Consider the following 14427-nt stretch of genomic DNA (forward strand, 5'->3'; position numbering starts at 1 on the left):
GGGGCAACAAAGTGAGACTCTGCCTCAAAAAGAAAGAAAGAAAGAAAAAGAAAGGCAGGGAGGGAGGGAGAAAGAAGAAGGAAGGAAAGAAAGAGAGAGACAAAATAAATGTTCCCACAATTCCTAATTCAAATCCATTCCTCCCAGTATGTAATGCTGGTCAACTCTCACTTACCTCTGCCTCTGACCACCATTCTAGAGACATTTTACTTCTCCAGGTTCCACTCCATTTGCTTCCCTTCCTTCTTATTAACACTGTCTCATTTCTCATTCCCCCCACAGATCTCTGTGGAATATGTAATAGGGTTTTCTGCTGTTGCCCAAACTTCACTGTGCTCAAGAAAAACGGCTTATTCCATAATGTTTCAAAAAAATACTGCTGTTGGGGCGGTGCCTGTGGCTCAGTGAGTAGAGTGCCAGCCCCGTATACCAAGGGTGGCAAGTTCAAACCCGAGCCCGGCCAAAATGCAACAAAAAAATAGCTGGGCATTGTGGCGGGCGCCTGTAGTCCCAGCTATTCGGGAGGCTGAGGCAAGAGAATCGCCTAAGCCCAGGAGTTGGAGGTTGCTGTGAGCTGTGATACCAAGGCACTCTACGAAGGGTGACAAAGTGAGACTTTGTGTCTAAAAAAAAAAACAAAAATGCTGTTTGCCATTTATGATAACTATTAAACAGGTCATATTCTCCCCAAAGGATTACAAAGGATTTTTTTTTTTTATTTTTAAGCGATAATTTTCATTGTCCACACTCAAGTAACCAAAATTTTGTTATTTAAATTAAACCATCCTCATCAATCATTTTCATACAAGCTTCTGCATGTTTTAGGTTTGGAAGATCCTCATTCTACGTAACACCTCACTCTTCTAATGTAAGTGGAAGCAGAAAGGATGTTTTCTGATAGGTATTACTCAGATTTGGAGATAGAGCTGGGAGGGAGGGGAGGGAAGGAGGCCAGGAAATGATGACTCTCAGGACTGTAAAAAAAAAAAGAATGGTGTCGCCTGAGACTATGATAATAAGATAATTCACTGTTTCACAGGTCTTGCTACGTGGCAGTCCTCATCCTGAGGTCTTTACTTAGATTGATATTTTTAATCTTCACAATAAATAACCGATGAGATCAGTACTATTATTTATTCCCAGGGAGGAAACTGAGCCACTGAGAGACTGAATCACTTGCCTCTCAGTTTTTGTAGGTCCCACAGTCAACAGAAGAGCCAGGTTGCAATCCATGGTGTCTGGCTTTAGAACTCTTCCCTGTCTCTACTAAAAATAGCTGGGTACTGTGGCAGGCACCTGTAGTCCCAGCTACTCAAGAGGCTGATTCAGGAGGAATGGGTGAGCCCAAGTTTGAGGTGCTGTGAGCTACAATGATGCCACCATACTCTACCCATGGCGACAGAGTGAGATTCTGCCTCTAAAAAAAAAAAAAAAAAAAAAGGGCGGCGCCTGTGGCTCAGCGAGTAGGGCGCCAGCCCCATATGCCGAGGGTGGCGGGTTCAAACCCAGCCCCGGTCAAACTGCAACAACAAAAAAAAAATAGCCGGGTGTTGTGGCGGGCGCCTGTAGTCCCAGCTACTAGGGAGGCTGAGGCAAGAGAATCGCGGAAGCCCAGGAGTTAGAGGTTGCTGTGAGCCGTGTGACGCCACGGCACTCTACCTGAGGGCGGTACAGTGAGACTCTGTCTCTACAAAAAAAAAAAAAAAATTCTCATTCTTTCATTTCTTTCTTTCTTTCATTGAGACAGAGTCTCACTTTGTCATCCTCAGCAGAGTGCTGTGACATCACAGCTCACAGCAATCTCAAACTCTTGGGCGCAAGGGATTCTCTTGCCTCAGCCTCCCAAGTAGCTAGGACTACAGGCACCCGCCACAACGCCTGGCTATTTTTTGTTATTTTTGTCATTGTTGTTTAGCAGGCATGGGCTGGGTTCAAACCCACCAGCCCCAGAGCATGTGGCCGGCACCCTAACCACTGAACACGGGTGCCCAGCCTGACTCTTTCACTTCCTCATTTAGGATGAGGACTAGTAAGAAATAGTAAGAAAAACTAGTTTTCTTACTATTGCTGAGTTTGATGGGGCTTTTCCCCACTGCTTTCTCCTGCCTCTTCCTACCTTCCGACACTTCATTTCCCTCCAGTACTTTTGCCAAATCACTGCTCTCCTCCTCCAATTCTTTCTCATCCATATAACCACCCAAATGACATTTATATCCTTAAGGATTCGGGGATGTCACTTTTTGGAAACGACCACTGTTCAATTTTTGCCTCTGCTCAGCACCAGCCTTAGCAGGCCTAGGCTTTTTTCATATCCCTCAGAATTCTTCTGAAAAAGTACTTTCTCTTAATCCCCTGACACAAGCCCCCTATCCTCCTTACCCTGGGATCAAACCTATCTATTCACTCAGATGTACAGTTTAGCCAGGAAACTCCAGCTGGCAAGTTCAGCTTCCCCAGTCCTGGGCTTCATTTCACCATTTTACTTAGGAAGATCCTTAGGAAACTGATCTGCAGAGGGAAGGAGGAAACTCCCATCCTACTTGTATAAAAGATGAGTTTACGGATGACCTGAAGGGCTGGATATCACTACTTACCCTTATCTGAGTCCTCAGAGCTAAGAATGTGGGAGGACCCCTCATTACTAATCCAAGAAAGTTGCTTAGTGCCACTGGTGAGTTATGGTGAGGGAAACAACTGCCCGCTCTAAGCTGCTTAGTGATTTGAAAACGGTGACAATGTTCTCTCTTTCTTGGCCAGTATGGATTCTTAAGATCTTAGTACTTAAACTTATTCTGATTCTGATACATTGTCATTAGATTCAAGCAAATGTAAGGTAAGTACAGACCTGTATTTATCTTTAATTTCCCTTCTCCTGCCATGATTTAGCAACACCAAATGGCCCTAGTTATCCAAAAATAGTTGAATGGGCTCGGCGCCTGTGGCTCAAGTGGCTAAGACGCCAGCTACATACATCTGAGCTGGCGGGTTTGAATACAGCCCGGGCCCGCCAAACAACGAGGCTGCTACCAAAAAATAGCCGGGCATTGTGGAAGGTGCCTGTAGTCCCAGCTACTTGGAAGGCAGAGGCAGGACAATCGCTTGAGCCCAGGAGTTGGTGGTTGCTGTGAGCTGTGATGCCATGGCACTCCACCCGGGGCAATAGCTTGAGGCTCTGTCTCAAAAAAAAAGTTCAATGTCACTGTGGTAATGACACATCATTAATGGGCTCTCCATGAAAGTTGTCTGGGTATGATGTTCATTTTGGGGAAAAACCACAATAAGGACTGAAAACCACTTTTCTTTTTTCTTTTTAAAAGGATGCCAGTCTTGAGATACTTTGCTAAGAAGAATATTTTAGAAGAATAGCAAAGAATACTTTGCTAAGAAGAAAAAGTATCCAATGTAATCAGCCCCACTATGAAACTAATTTATAGCTTTCATATGAAAGCTATAACCCAACTATAACCTAAGAATATGGGGAAGGGGAACGGGAGGGAAGGGGTGGGAGGATGAGTGGAGGGAGGGTAATTGATGGGACCACACCTACAGTGCATCTTTCAAGGGTACATGTGAAACTTACTAAATGTAGAATATAAATGTTTTAACACAATAACTAAGAAAAAGTCAGAAAGGCTATGTTAACCAGTGTGATGAAAATATTTCAAATCGTATATAAAACCAGCACATGGTACCCCATGATTGCATTAATGTACACAGCTACGATTTAATTAAAAAAAAAAAAAAAAAAGCAGAAAGAAAGAAAGGGATGCCAGGACCAATGATCACTAAAAATCATGCTTCCAAAATCTCTCGACGTCAGTTCTGCACAAAGAGCAATTGAGCTGCCTCACCTGCGCCACTCAGGACAGAAGCCCTTTTTGAAGACCACAGTGAACAGAAAGAAGTGAATTTCATTAACCATAGCTCAACGGCTAGGGAGCTGGCCACATTCACTGAGGCTGGCAGGTTCGAACGTGGCCCAGGCCAGCTAAACAACTGCAACAAGAACAACAAAAAAAATAGCTGGGCATCATGGCAGGCACCTGTAATCCCAGCTACTCGGAGGCTGAGGTCAGAGAATCACTTAAGCCCAAGAGTTTGAAGTTGCTGTGAGCTGTGATGTCACAACACTCTACTGAGGGTGACATAGACTGACTCAAGAAAAAAAAAAGTAAAATAAAATTTGAGAAAAGTAATTACAGCTTCAGAGTCACATGGCCAAAAGTAAATTATAGATTTCACTCTAAGGCTTTAAATAGTCATTTCTTCCTCACAGTCCCTTACTTTGTTCCTTCGTGCAAATGGTGTTATTTGAGATAAGTAGACATCAAGAACAAAGTGAAGTCACTGCAAACAGAGAATCAACTGTACCATCTATTTCAGAGAAATGAACGTACCACTTAAGAACAAACGTACTAATATAGACCACCCAAATCCTAGTTGTAAAAAGTAAGCATAGCTCTGAGTGTCAGCTTTATGATCAGACTCCTAGAAGAATTTGTCACCTTTTTCATCTTTCATGGGCAGAGACCGTATTTACTAAGAAAACATTGCTATGCTTGGGATAAACTGGGTGGAGACGCAGCTCTACTAGAGAATCCGAGACATGCAGTTGCCATGCCTGTGGGAAGACCATCAGAACTCAAACTTTAAAAACAGTTACAAAAATAAGATGCCTCAACCAATTCAATCCAACTTCTCCAAGTGGGGTTTAGAAAAACCCACTGTATATAAAGAACAATTTTTGTTTATTTATTTGACAGAGTTTTACTAGGTTGCCCTCGGCAGAGTGCATAGCATCACAGCTCACAGCAAAACCTCCAACTTCTGGGCTCAAGTGATCCTCTTGTCTCAGCCTCCTGAGTAACCAGGACTACAGGTACCCACCACAATGCCTGGCTAGTTTTTTACAGATGGGGTCTCGCTGTTGCTCAGGCTGGTCTCCAACTCCTGACCTCCAGCAATCCACCCTTCTTGGCCTCCCAGAGTGCTAGGATTACAGGTGTGAGCCACCATGCCCACCTAAAAGAATAATTTTTTATAAATCACTCTCAAACCTCGTACTATCTAGGTTACATATATCATATTATTCAAACTGTGGTCTGTATTTATGCATGGAAGATAAGCTCAAACTTCATTGTTTGATATAGAATAAATCATAAGATACTCTTAACCCCACGAATCATAAATACAGAGAAGAAAAAATATGAGTGATCTTAATTTGGTCTCGTGAAAACCCACTATCTGTCCTTATTGCCACTTTTTTGTTAGAAAAAATGAGAACAGCTAAAAAAAATTTTTAAGGGCTAATTTGAAGGAATTTCTTTTTAGCCATGAGCAGTGGCACTCATCTCAAACTCATTTTCTTACTTTAAGCTTTTGCAATTGGAATATTGTCCTGAAAACAAGCAGACACATTTAGTAGTCTCTCTCAAGGACTCTTCCCTTGGGGGAAAAAAAAAAAAAAATGCAAAATTCACTCGCCAGTACCATTTCAAACTGGGCCCCTAGATAGTAGTAGGCCCTTATTTCTCTGTTCCTTCCCAAGTTACAGCCTAGACTCAGGATCACTTGACTAAGGGACATTCCTGTAACACAGAAGCGACTGATTTATGAGGAAAGGCCTGAGAGTCTATTATTACCTCATCTAACACCCCTCCATCGAGTATTTATAGAGACGACAGAAGAGAGGGAAAAAAGCATCACCCATCAGTGGGTCAAAAGCAAACAGAATGATTGTGAGCCTATGACTATCAAAACCACAGACCCATCAGGTGATGCCATGACACTGACTTCATTTCTTAGAAGCCCAACTCCTGTATGACTGAACGGTGACCAGGAATGACAATGGAGCATTGAGAGGAACAAGAAGTCTCCCTGTTACCTGCCTGTACTCTTTCACTGAAAGGCAGAGAAGCCTGCCGAGCCACCGCACAGCTATTCCAGGAGAATGGAGAGGCTTTAGCTCTCCAGCCCAAGGAGCAGCTTCCAGAGCCCATTTCGTGGAAGTCCTTTCTGAGTAGACGTGGTCCTTCCTGTGCAGAGACAGAGGTGGGCTCAGCAGCTGGGGGGTTTGCTGAGGCAGGAACCTTTGCTACACCACGAGGTATGTTTTGACTGAGGACACAAATGGCCTCAAACACAGGCAGAAAAAAGATCATGCGAGATCAATGCAGATAAAAGAGAATCAATAAAAAGCTCACGAGGAACTTTTAAAGTAAAGTGCCAGACCCCGTCTTGTGATGCCAGGGATGTAATCAGAATGGGCGGGAAGGTCTGTTTTGCTTTGTGGCTTGGATTTGGGTCTGAGGCCCCAATAATCTACCCTTCACATTCTGTTGAAACAGTCCAAGAATGGGGCTATGCTGAACTCAGTAGGGGAAAGAAATCCATTTGGCCCACTGAGACTACTAAATAAAAAACATGTCTGAGTAGGGTGAATAGGCAATGACCGATTTGTAAAGGGAGCTAAAATTAAATTCTTAATATAATTTAATGTCAATTAAATGCATGTAATAAAGAATGACCACCCTGAAAGTTAATCTATTTAATAGCTGAAATAGAATCAGAGCAATGCAACTCTTATCCTTTATAATTCAGCACTGTTTGGTGAAGTTGAATTTTCCAGATGCCTGAGGATTGTTTGTTTAAGTTTTGTAGGCAAGTCTTCAAAAATGGAAGGTACTCTGCTATTTCTTATAACACAAAAATTGGCTTATCTTAGCAGTTACCAATTAAGTTCCTAACACTAGGAAATTTCAAGGACAACAAATCAAACCAGAATCAGAAAGGAAAATCATATGGCCAATATTATGGCTTACACAATTACAAAGAGACAGCACTATTGTATTTTGTGATCTGTGATGCTGCCGGCTGGCACTGCTCTTTCTGGGGCTACTAATTCCCTCGCCAGGAGGACACCACAGGAGAAAAGTCTGGGAGCCTTCTCCTTGCTGGCTGTGTGCCCACCAGCAGGGCGACCTCGTGGACTTAGCCAGCAAAGATCATTGTGCCTTTCTGTGCTCTGGTCCCAGCAATCTCAGCTTCTGTGTATATTCCTCATGGCCATCATTTTCCAGTCCTGAAAATTATGGTCTCTGATCCCTTCTGAATCATCATAAATCACTGAGCCCTAAATTAGATGCTGCACTTGAAGGGAAGATAAGTGATCTCCAAGAAGAGGGATCGCCTCACAGTGAGGTCATGGAAACTCCAGTTTCACAATTTGAAAAACAAAAGCATTTCCTTTCTCTTTCACCTCCCGGGGATTTTTTTTTTTTTCTTTGCAAGAGATAAAAATCTGACAAACTGAAAATATAAGCAGCCGGCCATGTGGAACTTGACCTAGATTAGCATTTCTCTGTGTTTCTTCAGCATATTGTTTTCTATTTTTCATTGCAAAAAAAAAAAAAAATGCCTTCTGTGATAAATTTTAACCAGAGTCAATTATTTTGTTTTCCAATTTTGAAAGAGAAAATTCATACACTGCCTGTCTCTCCATTCCATACACAGCTATTAGAGCACGTTGCTGGGTATTGAGATCCTAAGGATAAACCCAATTCCCGCTCCTAGGGAGGCTGCAGTCCAACATGGGGAGGGGGGTACAGCTACAGAGAAGTAACATCGCAGTTACCACTGGGAATGACAAATTTAGAGCCGCAACTGGCCCCCAGTTCACTGGGAGCATAAAGGAGATAAGTGGAGCCAGACTGGACAACAGTACACGAGGGAAGGCTTTCTAAACAATGTCACTGCTAGGGTTAAATATGTCCCCCAAACTTCATGTCTTGGAAACTTAATCCCCAAATTCATATGCTGATGGTCTTTGGAGGTAGGGTTTTTGGGAGGTAATTACAATAAGATGAGGTCATCAGGATGGGGCTTTCGTCATGAGACTGGTGGCTTTATAAAAAGAACAGAGACACCTCGGCTGGCATGCACCTGCCCTCTCATGGTAACAGTACAAAGGCCCTGTCACATGCAGCACCGTGCTCTTGGACTTTCCAGCCTCTAGAACCATGAAGTAAATACACTTTTCTTTGTAAATCACACCCAGGTGGTGTTATTCTGTCATAGCAACAGAAACACCCTAACCTATGTTAACATAGTAACCTACGAACCAATCTCTGGAAATGACAGGACCTAACTAGGTAAAGACTAGGGACAAGGCTAAGGAAGTAGGATGTCTTTTGAAGGAAGATGGAGGGTGATAGCTAAGAATAATGGGCTCTGTCATGGCATGCATGTTTTACCTTAATTTCTTTTTTTTTCTTAAGCAGCAGCAGCTGGAAATGACAGCTCATGCCTGTGATCTCCTACCTTGGGAGGCCAAGGCAGGCTGATCACTTGAGTCCAGGAGTTCAAGATCAGCCTGAGTGACAGAGTGAGACCTGATCTCTACAAAAATTAGAAAAATTAGCCAGGCATGCAGTACACACCTGTAGCCCCAGTGGTTCCAGAGACTGAGGCAGGAGGATTGCTTGAGCCCAGGAGTTGAAGGCTGCAGCAGCCTATGATGACAGCACTGCAGTCAAGCCCAGGCAACAGAGTAGAAACCATGCCTCAAATAAATAAAAAGGAGCAGCAGCAGCAGGATTTGGGGGCTGAAATGACCACACTTAGCCAGTTACTTACCCTCCATGTCTCAGTTTCTAAATCTTTAAAATGAGAAGCAAAATAGTTCTTACCTCATGGAGTACAGCTCTTGGGGCTTCAGTGCGTGTAACGCACTTGGAACGGCACTTGCTGTATAGGAAGCACTCAGTAAACGTTAGCAGTCGTCACCTGGCACCAGACCCGAGCAAGAGAGTGCAGACCTTAGATGGGCCTAGGAGGTTAAGCTGCAGAAGTCCACTGAAAAGGAAGAAGTCACCCAGAAGAAAGAACTCAGCCTCGGGTCATCAGAAATGCCAATTTGAAGATCACCCTTTGTCCTTACTGGAGTCATCACTGAACTTTAACTGTGCACTGAGGACCTGCATTAACTACGACTTGAGAATAAGCTGTCAATGAACATCAATTACATCTTCACTTTGAATTAAAATAATTAAAATATTCCTTTTCAAATGGCAGTATTAAAACAGTTCCTTTCAAAGGGCAGCCTGATAATAGTAGTACTCTAAATACGTCATCTACACCAAGGCCTGAGAAGCAATGCAGTCCTACATTTTAGGATGCTAAACACTGCCCCCCACACACAAAAAATCCTGTTTTGAGTTATACAGAAGCCAACTTAGCAGTCTGTGGATAGAGGAACATTATATTCTGACGTCACATGGTACATGGGAAAGACTAACAAAAAAACAGTAAGAAAAAACACAGCCATGATTTCTTCCCATTAAAAAAAAAAAAATCGTACAGGCCGGGTGCAGTGGCTGGAGCCTGTAATCCTAGCACTCTGGGAAGCTTAAGTGGGAGGATCCCTGGAGCTCAGGCGTTTGAAATCAGCCAGGAGCAAGAGGGAGACCTTGTCTCTACTAAAAACAGAAAAACTAGCTGGGTTGGGTAGCACAGGCCTGGTAGACCCATCTACTTGGGAGGCAGAGACAAGAGAATTGCTTAAGCCCAAGAGCTTGAGGATACTGTGAGCTATGATGATGCCAGCACTCTATCCAGGGTGACAGAGTGAGACTCTGTCTTAAAAAAAAAAAAAAAAAAAAATTTGTATAGGAACGTTAGAACATTGGAGACTTGAGTTAATGTCTTAGCTTCCTCATTTGAAAAATATAACTAGATGTTTTCTAAGGATCCTTGAGGTTCAAATGTCCTATAAAGTAACTGATGAACAGGCTTTAATGAAGCAGATACTGCCATGCCTAATAGGAAGTATCTCTCCAGTCCAGCAGATTGTCAGACAATACTACCAAGGAATGTAGGAGAGAGTACTATCTGACTTCCCTATAAAAACATGCTACTAACTGGCCACTCAGGACTCTAGGTAACACTTGTTGACGCTCTATTTTCAGTGTGCCTCCACCTACTGAATGCACCGTGTGCAAGCAGCCAAACTGTTGACTGACTTTTAGCTCGAACTGTTTTGTCTCATGTTGTGATGGTTATATTGGTCAGACCTGCTAGAAGCTTGATCTCCATCTCAGAAGGGCTTCATTTGCATACAAAAACTTTTTATTTTTGTCTTGGCACCCAAGACCAGGGGCTGGCAGTCTCGGATGAAGCTTACACTCCTCCTTGGGCATCCATAAGGCAACAATTTGTGTAATTTCCTATAAACGTAGGGACTACTGAAAGCCTTCCTTGAGAAATAACTGGAACTCACAACCTCCTGCGCCCTGGCATTGTTTTTTGTTTTTTTGTAGAGACAGAGTCTCACTTTATGGCCATTGGTAGAGTGCCGTGGCATCACACAGCTCACAGCAACCTCCAACTCCTGGGCTTAGGCGATTCTCCTGCCTCAGCCTCCCGAGTAGCTGGGACTACAGGCGCCCACCACAACGCCCGGCTATTTTTTTTTTTGTTGCAGTTTGGCCGGGGCTGGGTTTGAACCCGCCACCCTCGGCATATGGGGCCAGCGCCCTGCTCACTGAGCCACAGGCGCCGCCCAACCCTGGCATTGTTAAACATTGTTTGCCAACATTTTTCACTACTGAGCATCCTGTCATGTAAGTATCCTCTGGCACGTCCAAGGCCCTCCCAGCCTGTACCATCACCTTTTCCCCACAGACAGAAATGCCCAAGCGAGGGAAGTCACCCATTACAACGCTGCCTGAAGTCATCTTAACACACAGAGACAATCCAGACGGCAGCCCCCAGCTCAGCAGTCACTCCAGCTGGGTCCTATTTCAGCTACGGGCTATTTTTATATCAAACGTGCCCTAGACTTGTTCAAATGAATCTCTAGGTAGTACAGAAATACTCTTAATACTGTAAGAGCTCTCTCCAGGTATAGAATATAGTCATGGCAGCTCTAAGTATAAAGATATCCTGCATGTAAAATCATTTCCGAGAATAGATACCAATGCAGTGAACTGTTCATGTAATTGAATATTTACTGAATTGGAGGCCAACCATGTTTGGGAGTATAGAGAATTCTATTACAGGGGTGGTGTCATTCCAGCAAGGAGGAAAACCTCTAACTGAATCTCTTTTACCACTTTCCCAAAACAATTAAGGGTGCATTCCAAAATCAGTACCCATAGGCCTCACTGCAGCTGACCACATTGGAGATGGCCAGTTTGTTCTGTTGTTAATAATATTAATATTATTGCCTTCATAGAATGATTCAGAATGTCTAGGCCGGGCCAGTGTTTCATCAGCGTTGAGTGAAAGCCTTCTCCCACTGCCTGCCGTTCTGTAACCCACAATACCCAGCTGGGCCATCCAACCACAAGCCAAGTCAAACACAGAGAAAGCTTGAGTCACTGGGGTAAGAGCCACATATGTATCTGCTGACTGTGAAATCCGAAGTCTGGGACTCTGAATCAGTAGGGTTGCAGCATATGTTTACAATTAGGTATGATAGTAGCTATTAAGCCAGCTACTCCCAATGTGTAGAGTTTCTATCAGTTATTTGGGGAGGGGGGGTTGTTTGTTTGTTAAGGTAGAAAGGCATAAACTCTTCCAGAGTTCTAAAAGAATTAAGTTTTTACTTGTCTAATGCTTTATTGATGCTTTGCTTCAGTAGACTACATGGCATCTGCAGAAAGTGAGGTACTTTTATGAATTTGTTTTAATTGCTTTGGCCGGAGCAATTGACATCTCTTTTGACAGCTGCTCTGTTAAGCCAACCCCATCCTGAAAATAAAATGCTGCCAAATCTATCTATGGAATCTACTGCTACTTCCTCACCAATCCCTCAATACATACAACCTGAATTAACTGGCCCCTTCTTTTTTGTTTTTTTTGTAGACAGAGTCTCACTTTACGGCCCTCGGTAGAGTGCCGTGGCCTCACCCAGCTCACGCAACCTCCAACTCCAGGGCTTACGCGATTCTCTTGCCTCAGCCTCCCGAGTAGCTGGGACTACAGGCGCCCGCCACAACACCCGGCTATTTTTTGGTTGCAGTTTGGCCGGGGCTGGGTTTGAACCTGCCACCCTCGGTATATGGGGCCGGCGCCCTACCGACTGAGCCACAGGCGCCGCCCAACTGGCCCCTTCTTAACACCCTTCCCTGTATTCCGCCCCCACCCAGACACCCAAATACACACATCACACCCACATACGCAACTTCAGCATCATGTCCTCCATGAAGCAAGCCCTACTTGTTCATCAGAGGCTGCGATACTCAACAAGACGTGCTGCCCAGTCACCCTGGGCTCCCGCGTAGGCTTCTCAAACCCAGACACTCCATCTTGTTTAGCTTTGATCTTTCATGGTAACTTTGAGAGAAGATACTCAATGAATGTTTGCTAAAAAAAAACTTTTTTAAGAAAGAATAAATGGGTGGGACCGTGGCTCAAAGGAGTAGGGCGCTGGCCCCACATACTGGAGATGGTGGGTTCAAACCCGGCCTAGGCCAAAAAAAAAATGCAAAAAGAAGAAAGAAAAGAAATAATAAATGGATAAGTAAACTGCATATTAGAGAATCTAGAGGTCTCTGTTTTCTTGGTTAAAAATATTGTTTTGTTATTTATTCCTCTCACACGCGTATAATTTTAAAAGAATGATTTGGACAGTGTTTAATATACCGGGCATTTTCCCCATCGATTACTCTGCTTACTAAATGTGAAACTCTCATCCTTTCTTGGCCCACGCTTGGTTAAGTTTTCAGAATGGTGCCACCTGAATTCCTACATCTGTTTGTCTCTATGTGTGTGTCTCTCTCTCTCATTTCTTCCAAAATAAGTGAGCTGAGATCGTCTCCAAACCAAATGTCAACCTGGTACGATGGCAGTACTGAGACTCACATCCGTCACACACTGAATAGGGCTGAGAACATTTGTCAAGTACTCAGGAGGCTGAGTTGTCTGGGCTCCTTCACTGACACTCCGTGACCTGGAAGAGTCTGTACTGTGGGATTCAGTGCCATCCTTTTAAAAAAACGAGCGATCGTAACAGATGCAGCTTTCTGTACTCTGGAAAACTAATATTCTGTATTTTGCTCTGACAGGCTCACTACACAAGGCTCTTGAGTAGGCAGAGCAGGAAGACGTCTAAATCCGGGGTCAGATACGGCCCTACAGGCCAAACCCAACCCACTACCTGTTTCTGTAAAGTTTTATTAGAGCACAATCAGATCTAGCCATTTACATAATGTCATGGCCGATTTCCCACTAACAATAGCAGAGTTAGAGCAGAGACGGTATGACCAGCAAAGCCCAAACATTGACCCTTGGCTGAGAAATTCTGTCAACCCCTGGCCTAAATGCTGTACGTTCAGGCGTGCCGCTAACTGCCTGCAAAACTCTCCTATCGTGAGAAGTTAAAAAAGCTGTATATACCAGTATATTCTTTGTAAGGTAAAATACCTTCAGCGTTAAGCAGATAGCTCCTTGGGAGGAATGCAATGATCCCTACTTGGAGCCCTACAGGAAGACAGGACAGAAGGGCATCAGGAAACCAAAGCAAACTGAGCAGACACAAAAATAAATGTACTCAACAAGCTCCTATCCCGGTCCTGCCCGGGTACACCACGGAGAGATGAGTGTCCAGATCCTGCAGCCTGGGAAGAGAAGCTCACGTTCAGTTTTCTGCCACTGTGATGGGTTTTCCTCTAAACCTGCCTCCTGGCCTAGACCCTCGTACACCCAACAGCCAACACCTGCAAGACAGCAGATGACACAGCAGAAGAAAACCACCACATGGTCTGTCTGTGCACGTCACTGCCGCTCTCGGGCGCTGAGGAAATGATGTCTGAATCTCCGAAAGCATCACAGGGAGTGAAGGATCCAGACACAAAGAATATAGTCTGTGGTTTTCTGTTTAGATGGCTTCCAAGAGCAGGCACTGCTCCTCTGTGGTGACAGCAGTCAGAAGCAAGGTAGCTGGCGGGGAGAACTGAAGGAAAAAAGACAGGAAGGAAATGTCTGGGGCGAGGGAAACGTTCTCCATCTTATTTGGATTGTAGTTCCACGGATCAATAGTCAGCAAACTGAATGTTTAACTATATTTTACTGTAGAGAGAGTGCACCTCAATTAAAAAATAACTGATAGCACTAAATATAGGATTTATTTTGTATTTATTTGTAGGTGTGTCTTCAGAAGTCCTGGAGGTCTTCAAGGTCATGGCCATTTCCTATTCCCCCTCCAGAGCAATGGATAAGAAGGTGAAAAGAAGGGAGAAAGGGAGAATACTTGCTGGAGGGATAGTCCTATCCAGCCCCTGCTTGGTGTCCAATATTTTTTCTTTTCTGCTGCATATTGGAAGAAAAGTTGTTTGGGGCAGCACACTAAATACACAAACACGAAAAAAATCTGATTGGCCAAAAAAATAAAGGTCTCTGCATACTTTTCATGATATCCAATACCAC

General features: G+C 43.9%; 1 protein-coding gene and 1 pseudogene across 1 annotated transcript in view; both read right to left on the reverse strand.

The window, feature by feature from the left end:
* Positions 1–14427, reverse strand: part of ARHGAP28 (Rho GTPase activating protein 28) — a 207311-nt gene that overhangs the window by 175107 nt on the left and 17777 nt on the right. The window lies entirely within an intron of this gene.
* On the reverse strand, positions 3767–3880 carry LOC128572210 (uncharacterized; annotated as a pseudogene).

This window comes from Nycticebus coucang, chromosome 19, assembly GCF_027406575.1.
Source record: "Nycticebus coucang isolate mNycCou1 chromosome 19, mNycCou1.pri, whole genome shotgun sequence".
Classification (NCBI taxonomy): domain Eukaryota; kingdom Metazoa; phylum Chordata; class Mammalia; order Primates; family Lorisidae; genus Nycticebus; species Nycticebus coucang.